Below are 8,618 nucleotides of genomic sequence, written 5' to 3'. Positions count from 1 at the left end.
ACCGGCCTTGTCCCCCCTTGGGCGGAAGAGATGTTCGTGCTATTTAGGTAAACTATTCAGCAAGGCCGAGACCGACCACGCAATCCTTCCCTTCGGAGCTGGTTAACTAAAATTCTTTGTCTGGTGACCTTTTCACAATGAAGTCATGTGTATAATTGAGGATTAAATGGTAAAATACAGTCTTTTAGCAACATGGCTTTATAGAGCCATTCCCCCCGCTTCCCCTAGCCACTGGTTACTCAGAAAGGAAAAGAGTTAGTTTTCCACTAAATCTCTTACAGACGTGTCTCCACAAACGTTTTCAATCCCATTATGCAAAATGACATTTTGAGGTGCCTGTGTTGCTATTAATCATTTATTAGGTGCAGGGCTAATGCTTACAGTTGTGAAAAACACGGGCAAACTTGAAAATGGTGTTTTGCTTCATTGCATCTAATCCTTCCAAAATCTTGTTCCCTACATCCCTATTGCTCGGCTAACACATGATCAGCCTCTCTCTAGTATACAGAAGATGAGATAAGGTGATAAAATCGTTATTTTTCTTCTGCAGTAAAATGGAAAGAGTAAACAATCCTGAAGCCACCATTAGAACATGAACACTCACAATTGCTGTTGCCCGTTTCGGAACCTTCTGTGGCCTAAATTTTATTTATTTATTTATTTTGCTTACCACAGTAAGAATGATTTTAACAGTCAACATTTTTAGAGGTGACAAGTACCTTTCAGAGAATGAGTTATCCATGCTTTCTGAAACATATACCAAAGTAGAGTTATGGCAGCTGCTGCTCCTGCTTTACAGGAGGAAATAAATCATTTTGGTTTTGAAAGATTTAAGGATAGGATTTTCTTCCAAATCCCACTTTCCACCGTAATAAAACGGTACAAATTTTCTTGTCTAAATTACCAGTGTCCATTTCCCTAGATAGGTCAACAGAAAGGGTTTCATTATCAGGATAAGCAGCTTCCTTGGCATTACCTGGCTCCTTCCCTTCGAGCTTATCACTTACTTACTCTTAGAACCTCAGCAAAATTTTCTAATATCTGCTGTTTCACTTCAATTTAGATAATTTTTTGATGATGCACTCTTTTTTTTTACTGCTTTAAATTGCTCATGGACCTGCCATTCTGATTGGAGTGACTTCTCTGGTACAGCATAGTGCTTGCTGTGTAATTAGGAAAGCTTAGTCATGTGATTTCAGGATTTGGAGGTTTTACTATGGTCTGGTTTTGCTATGCATTCAAGCTCTAATTCCTTTTTGCAGGCACCCCCTCTCCTTGCATAGCTGAAGCAAACAAGAGCTTTGATTTTGAAGACTGAAGCCTACTTATTTTCCCAAGAAGTTGTGAGTGAGGTTGCTGTGCTCACGCCCTCCTTGCAAAGCACACCCTTGGAGAAAGCAACAAATAGACGGAAAAAAAACCCAAAGTCTTTCAGCGTGACGAACCATGTGCTACATATCTGTGTGCTTGACCCAGTGCAAAAATACGCACAGCTAGACTGTATTTTGGCCTCAGCATGGCTGGCTGCCTGGTCTGGGCTATTTCAGTCTGAGAGCCTTCTGCAAGGCTGAGGTGAGTCAACTAATAGTTCAGATTTATGTGTGCTGCTGCATTTTTGGCTGCTGTTAAGATAAAGCCCAAGCCCTTAGTAGCAAAAAATAATATGTAAATAAATTTTTCAGAGCTTCTGAAGGAGAGACAAGGGCAGAGGTTTGCTATTCAGGTTGCTAACACTAATGACCTACCACTTAATGGGCTATGCCAGAGTCTCCCATGGCTGCCCAAGCACAAAGCTCTTAGAGGGTGAGGTAGCCCCAGACTACAGCAGCCATAGTTCCTTTCCTGTTGTCCATATTCTGATGTAAACTAACTGTTATAAATCTGAATGCCCCCCGTTCAAAGGAGGACTGTTTTATTTTGCTATGACTTAAAGCAAAAGGAGGTTGGGCTGTCTAGAGATCTGACTCCACCTGTGAGCTATTTAGAGTCTGATGGACAGGCTGATGGGCCAGATGGGAGAAAATGTACATTGGGATCAGCTGGTCTGTCTCTGGGCAGCAGGTGCTCTTCTTCCACAGGTGAGGTAGAACGTTAGCATTTCTGTATACCTGTACAGCGAATTTTGAATTTCTCTGGCTTCCTTAATTATATGTGCACTTGCATTTTTTTTCTTCTAACTAAAGCTGTGAGCTACTATTTCAGTCCTACGTTGATATCTGTATAAAATTAGCCCAATCTGGGGTTGAATGAGTGCACTCGGACAGCCCTAGAGCTCATAGGAGTGCAGCTTGCTGGTAGCTGTACCCTAGTGGTATGGTTTCTGTGCCAGTATGTGATCCTTGATAGAGCTGCGTGTTTTTCATGGGATGCTCTGTGTAAGTATACACCAGTAATGCTCCTGATGGTAAGGCCTAATGTGCTGGGGAGCAAATTAAGTGAAGATGTTTTCATCCTCAAGAAAATCCACAACATTTTTTTGGTAAACCGGTATTATCTTTATTTGGCAGAACAGAAGTGGAGGATGAAGAGGTAACTGACTGCCTGGACAACTACTGCGATTGGAGGCTGTGCTAGAGCTGTTCAGAAGGTTGGTTTCCACAGTCCTGTTCTTCTGATCATGCTGCTCATATGGCTCTTTGGAAGCTAGAGTAGCTATCTGTGTAAAATGGTGGTCTCTAAAAGAGCTGGTAAAATAAACTCCCCTAACCTGGGATGTTCAGATATCATCCTAAGGTGATGAGATAGATATATTACTGTTGCAGAGTTAAAATAAGTTTCTTCAGTATAACTCCATTATTTTTCATTTAAAAGATAAATACACTGTCATTGTCAGACCAGATATTCCCCTTTGTCAGCATTTCATGGCTCACTTCCTAGATCTAGATAGATTGATGATAGCCATTTAATATTCTTTTCTCCACAAGCAGTGATTTGAGAGTTGCCAACTCTCATGATGGCTGCTGTTTTTCTTAAAGCATCAGCTTCCTGAAGTACATTAGCTGCACCAGAATCCTATCTTGTTTTCCCTTTCTCTCAAATAAATATTTGCAAAGAAAGCTTGAAAAAGTGAATCTCAACTTCCAATGCTATAAGACAAATAAACACATGGCAAAGTATTATTTTCAAGCTAATCTCATGACTTGAGGAAGGGTTGGTGGGTTAATTCATGGTTTTAGGCCAGCGAAAAGGGGAAGGATTTTGATTTCTGGCCCTCAGCTCCCTGAAGTACATGAAGAGTGAAATGTTCTGCTATGAATACTTCTGAAGATCCCTGAAAGATACAACTCAGTTGCAGCCTTTTGTGACAAACAGGAAAAGTGATTGAGCTTTGAAGGAATAGTGTGTGTTAGCCAACACAAGCTGGTGTGAGTCAAATTTCTTCTAGAGCTTTTGGCCTTCATGTTCTGGCCTTGCGCATACGGTGAATATTTCTTTATTCACTCTAAGCTGCAAAGTTGTGAACAGTGTATGCTTTTTGGTGGTTCATAGTTAGACTTCAGTGTTGACACGTCTGTGAGCTGAATGTGGGAAGCTTCCAGCTTTTCTGTTGCACTGTTTGGCTGCTTCCAGCTATATTGCAGTCTCTGAGTGAGTGACGAGGTTATTTTAGACAGACCATGAAAAGCATTTGGGCTACAGAGTTAAGGGGAGGTAGGTGTGGGTGGGGAGTCATCTGAAGCTGCTGTCTTCTATGGGGATTACAACTGCGGAATATTTTTTGTGTTAGCTGTGAAATAAAGTTATTCCTGGTGGTCGTGTGGGTCTCATTTGCTTTGGAGCTTTGCTTGTATTCCTAGCCTGGCAAAGGCATAGCTTGACTTAGGCTACCTACAATGTCAAAAAAGGTGGAAATTCCTTGGTGGTAATTTTGCTCCCTTGTCCTCAGATGAATACCTGATGAAAGGAGAGTATAATATTGTCAGCTGGAGAAGATTGGATCTGTTCATTTTGGTGCCTGGGGGTTTCTCTTTTCCCGTTGGCTCAACCATATAAAATTGTGCCTCCCATCTTTGGGCCCAAAGACTTACTTGTCTCACTTAATCTGCTGTCTCTTTGGCTACAGTGAAATTATACCCCACTTCTCATGGTCTTAGCTTGCTCACTGGATGATTTGATCATCTGTTCAGGACATCAAAGGAATCTGTCAAACTGAAAATGAAACTTTCCAGATTATTATTATTATTATTATTAAGATTTAAGTCAGAAAGGTCTTCTCCAGTAGTATTTGAACTCTCCTCTATGCGTTAACTGTTTTCTTTTGGTTAAAAGTTCTCATTAAGACAATTGGAATGTATCATAAATGCCAGTGCTTTTGGTATCACAGAAACGGACGTCTCATGCTGGTTGGCTACCTAGACTGATCACTTCAGAAACCCTTATCTCAAAGGCTAGGATAAGTCTCTTTGTACTGCAGTCCTCTTTTAGAAGCAAAACAGCTACCAGAGCAGGGCTGTTACTAGCCAGTAATTAGTCTTATCAAATGCTGTAGAGAAGCTTCTTTGTATAAATTGTTTGATATTGAGATATACGCAGTCTTTAGAACATCTTAAGGCTGTGAAACTCAGAAGGCTGCATATAGCCTAAAAAGGATGGAGAATCGGGGGTGCTCTGCAAATACATCAGGCATGCTGGAGGCATGTGAACAAAGAGCTTGCGTGCAGGGTGGACAAAAAAAAAAAAAGAGCAAAATATTGAGATTTATGTGGGGAGGCATATGGATAACTGTAACTTTGCACCATGACCACTTGAGGCTGCTCTGTTCCATCCCTACCATTCCATCAGTTTGTGAATAGACCAAAGATGTGCCCTCCTTTTCTATTCTAGTGCAGTGTTGTATCAGTGGGGCAGGTAAATTCACCAGAAAACATCTGGGAGAGTTAAATACTGTATTCAAGTATTTCTTTTTTTCTTTTTGTCTATTTCTTTTTTTTCCTTCTTTTTTTTTTTTTTTTTTCTTCCCTGAAATATAGGAAAGGCAAGGTCTTTTTTCTCTGGACAAAGGAGAACCAAAAACATAAAATGGTTTCTTGCTTGCAATTTCTAAACTCTTCTCCTGCCAGTTTTATACACCATGGAGTTCTGGTCCCTCTCAGGTTGACTTTTGCTTCCCCTTTTGTGTTGTTGTTGCTGCCCTTTCTGTTGACACAGGCACTTTAAAGAAAACCTTGTGCTAGTACTTACTCTGGAGTATATGCTTCCCCCCTCGTTTAAGACTGTTTTCTATGGCTTTTTTACTTTGGCTCTGCACTCTGGCTGTCTTGAGACTTGGCTTCATCCACTGCCTGCCATCATTTTGGTGTACTTCTCTTGTACTGTTTTGGAGATCGAGCTGTGTGATGAAGCCTTTGTGTTGCAGCCTCTGCGGTTTTAGTGAGTCTCCTGGGTTTGTTCAAGTTTTGTTGTTATTTTTTTCATTGCATTGCTAATGAAACTGTTGCTTCTCTGGCAACTTTCAGATGACCTTGAGTTAGTAAGCACTTAGGAATTTACGTTCTACATAAATAAAAATGGAAATTATTATTCTTATGATTATAATATTATTCTTATGGTTATTACCTGCAAGTTCTGTAACCTCAGTGATATCTCAGGAGATGAAACATACTCTCAGTACATAAACATTTGTATACAAACAACATCAAATCATGTTTTCTCTAATGTGATTGCTTCTTTTCATGTATTCCTATAACTAAACAAGCATTAGAAAAATAATTATTATTGACATACCAGAGAAGCGACACATTTAATTCTGTCTTACAGGCTACCAAGTTGTTTCACCAGATAACATCAGCATGTACTAGCATTATTTACAATGTAATAGGTGTTGATTTGAGAATGTTTTTGTGTTTCAGAAATTGATGTGTAAGAGAGTGTGTTGTAAAAAAAATTAAAAAAAAAAACCTGCTTGTTTATTTTGGGTTATGTTGCTGTGCATCAGTCTAGAGGAGAGTCCTTGTGTTTTAAAGTACCTTTGGTTTTTGGTGCAATATCTGTGATGCTAACCTTTTGTTACTTTAACTGTGTGTGTTGTGATATGCTCCTTGAAATTCTCTTTTCCTCCCATCACCCCTGTGCAGCCTCAGGGGTGAAGCTAGGGGGGGGAGCAGTTTGCTTGCTTGCTCCATGGGTGTGCTTTTACCTCAAGTGAAAAAGCGGGGAGCAGAGAACACCCCCCAGGGAGCTGGAGGAGGGCCTCTGTGGCAGCCTGGCTAGACAGTGAAGCATAAGACTGTTGCCTCTTCTGCAACGAAGAGGGAGGGCAACAAATTGAAGAGCAGATAATTCTGGTAAAATATATCTAAGTGGCAGTATGCCAAAAAGATGATCTGGATAGGTAGCTCTGTGAACCTGGAATTTACAAAAACTGGCTGAAATTCAGCTGGAACTCCTTGACAAATTGGTTCTCCTAGTTTACACTTTGGGTAGAGCTAATGTAAATTATATCCAGACTAATACACAAGTTATGTGTGCAGACGCCTGTCTTTCCTCTGGAAACACTGTAAGCTCTACATGAGATGAAGGAACAAAATCAATTCTGTGCTTCTGTCAAGGAGATGACAGAACTATTACTGTTCAAACTGAGCAGCGCAGACAACTGAAGAATAAAATTCTTGCAAACTCTGAGAATGTCTCTTTAGAGAGCTTTGGTGCAGTCCCCCCACTGCTTTCTCATGAGAGATCTCATCAACATAAATGCAGTTTTGTATTTTTGTATGAGGACTTAGTTTCTTCCAAGCTCACATAAACTGATGGTGAGTCACTACTGATTATCCCTTCACAATGCTAGCTTTAAAAAGCTCCACTGTGAAATGAAGGCTATTTAAAACTTCACATATTTTCTGGGAATTCTGTCATTGCTATACATGCAGACACATAGCATTTTTAATTTTCTAAGACAAATTATGAGTTTTTATTATACCTTAAATAATAAGTATATTGATAGCTTAATTTCTAACATAAAATATATAGATATACTGTATCTTTCACAAGAAGCATATTGTAGCTAGGGGGACAAATGTGATAGGGCTGAAACTTTTTCCCTCAGCATAGAACAATTGTTATATCTTCATGTTGCTACATTTTGTTCCTCATATTCTCAGATATTCTGAATTCCGTATGATTTAAGAGTTTTCTCATCCATTTTAAATGCTGCTAGCTTATGTGTTTGTCTCCCCACCACTGGAAGCATCATTTCTTTGTGGTCAGTCATCACTGATAAACATAATCAGCAATCACAAAGACGATGTACATAGTATATGCAAGTTTTCATGATTTCTTCCATGCTCTGCTCTCTTTGTAAGCAGAGGACTGAAATGGCAGCCAGGTCTCCAGCTGCTGTCCTGCTCCTGCTTTACAAGAAGGCTCTTTCAGTGCAGACTGGTTTGCTGATACATATTTTTATGAACAATTTTCAGTTTACCTTTTTTCTGAATCAATTTTAAAGGTTCTGTCAATTGCAAAAGTTTTCTCAGCTAGAGCAAGTCTTCTGTTTCTCGGTGCTAGCAGAGACAAAGCCTTCTGGTAGGGGAAGAAAAAATGACAAATTCCTCCTCCTGTCCCTTCTCTTCCACTGCTGCTTCTGGTTCTGCTTACCACGACAAGCCAAGAAAGGTGATTTGGAGCAAGCACTGAGCTTGCTTTCTTCTGTGGTCCAAGCTCTTGGTAGAGTCAAAGAGCTGGAGAGCAGTCGGTCTTGTGCAGCAGCTGGTGTTGTTTGGTGAGTCTGTATGCAACAGCCTTGTCTCAGAATCACACATCCCATTAGATATTTCTGCAGACATATTGTTAACATAAGAACAGACTTAGTGGATCATGTCACTGCTCAGTTTAGTCCGGTCCTGTTTCTGGCAATGGTAGTAGTGCTGTTCTAACAGTGTAAGGGGAGGGCAGGCATGTTTGGATACGTTACCAGTCTGCCCTCTTCATCTTCAGCTGCAGCCCAGGATTCGAGTATTCGTGTTTGGCAGGCTTTCTTTGTAGGCTTTTTTCCTTGTGTCATCTTGTGTATTCACTTTTGAACATGTGAAGCAGTTATTGTCTGTAGCACCCTGAGGCAGTGAGTTCCACAGGCTGACTACAAGCAGCATGAAGCAACACCTTTCCTTCTTAGTTTTCAACCTGCTCTCTCGTCATCCAAGCAGTTGTCTCCTCTCTCCTTGCATTAGAGTAGACACTGAACAGTTTTTCCTTGCTATCCTTCACCACAACATGCAGCTTCTGTTTTATTTCCCCCCTCAGCCATCTGTTTTCCAGAGTGCGTGTAACTGTGCTGTGTGCAGAAGTAATTTTGTTCCTTTAGTTATACTTATTGGCCTTTGTACCTTTTCTATTGCTCCCTTTGTGAAAGGGAGCTCAGAATTGAACATGATATTCAAGATGTAGGTATTCTGTTGAATTATAGAATAGTATAAAGATATCTTCTGTTCTTTTTCTTATAATTCCTAATATTTGTTTGATTTTTTCCCCTTTCCAATGCTACTGGGCATTCAGTTGATGCTTTCACTGAATTACCTTTGTATCTTCAGTATCTCTTCCTTGAGTGAGAACAGGTGGTTCGGAGTATTTTATATTGTAAATATAAAGCTTCGATTTTCCTTTCTTTAGTGTTTTGTTGCTGAATT

At 40.2% G+C, this 8,618-nt stretch overlaps 1 long non-coding RNA gene across 1 annotated transcript in view; it reads left to right on the top strand.

Moving 5' to 3' along the window:
* Positions 1 to 8,618, top strand: part of LOC106033648 (uncharacterized) — a 129,585-nt gene that overhangs the window by 936 nt on the left and 120,031 nt on the right. Inside the window, exons 2-3 of the long non-coding RNA XR_010834243.1 lie at positions 1,263 to 1,572; positions 2,508 to 2,587. This is a non-coding gene — a long non-coding RNA (uncharacterized lncRNA). The remainder of the gene's footprint in view (positions 1 to 1,262; positions 1,573 to 2,507; positions 2,588 to 8,618) is intronic.

The sequence above is a fragment of the Anser cygnoides genome, chromosome 11 (genome assembly GCF_040182565.1).
Source record: "Anser cygnoides isolate HZ-2024a breed goose chromosome 11, Taihu_goose_T2T_genome, whole genome shotgun sequence".
In the NCBI taxonomy this organism is placed as follows: Eukaryota; Metazoa; Chordata; class Aves; order Anseriformes; family Anatidae; genus Anser; species Anser cygnoides.
Note: the sequence above shows the minus strand (reverse complement) of the source record. Positions and strands in the feature narration are given on the sequence as shown.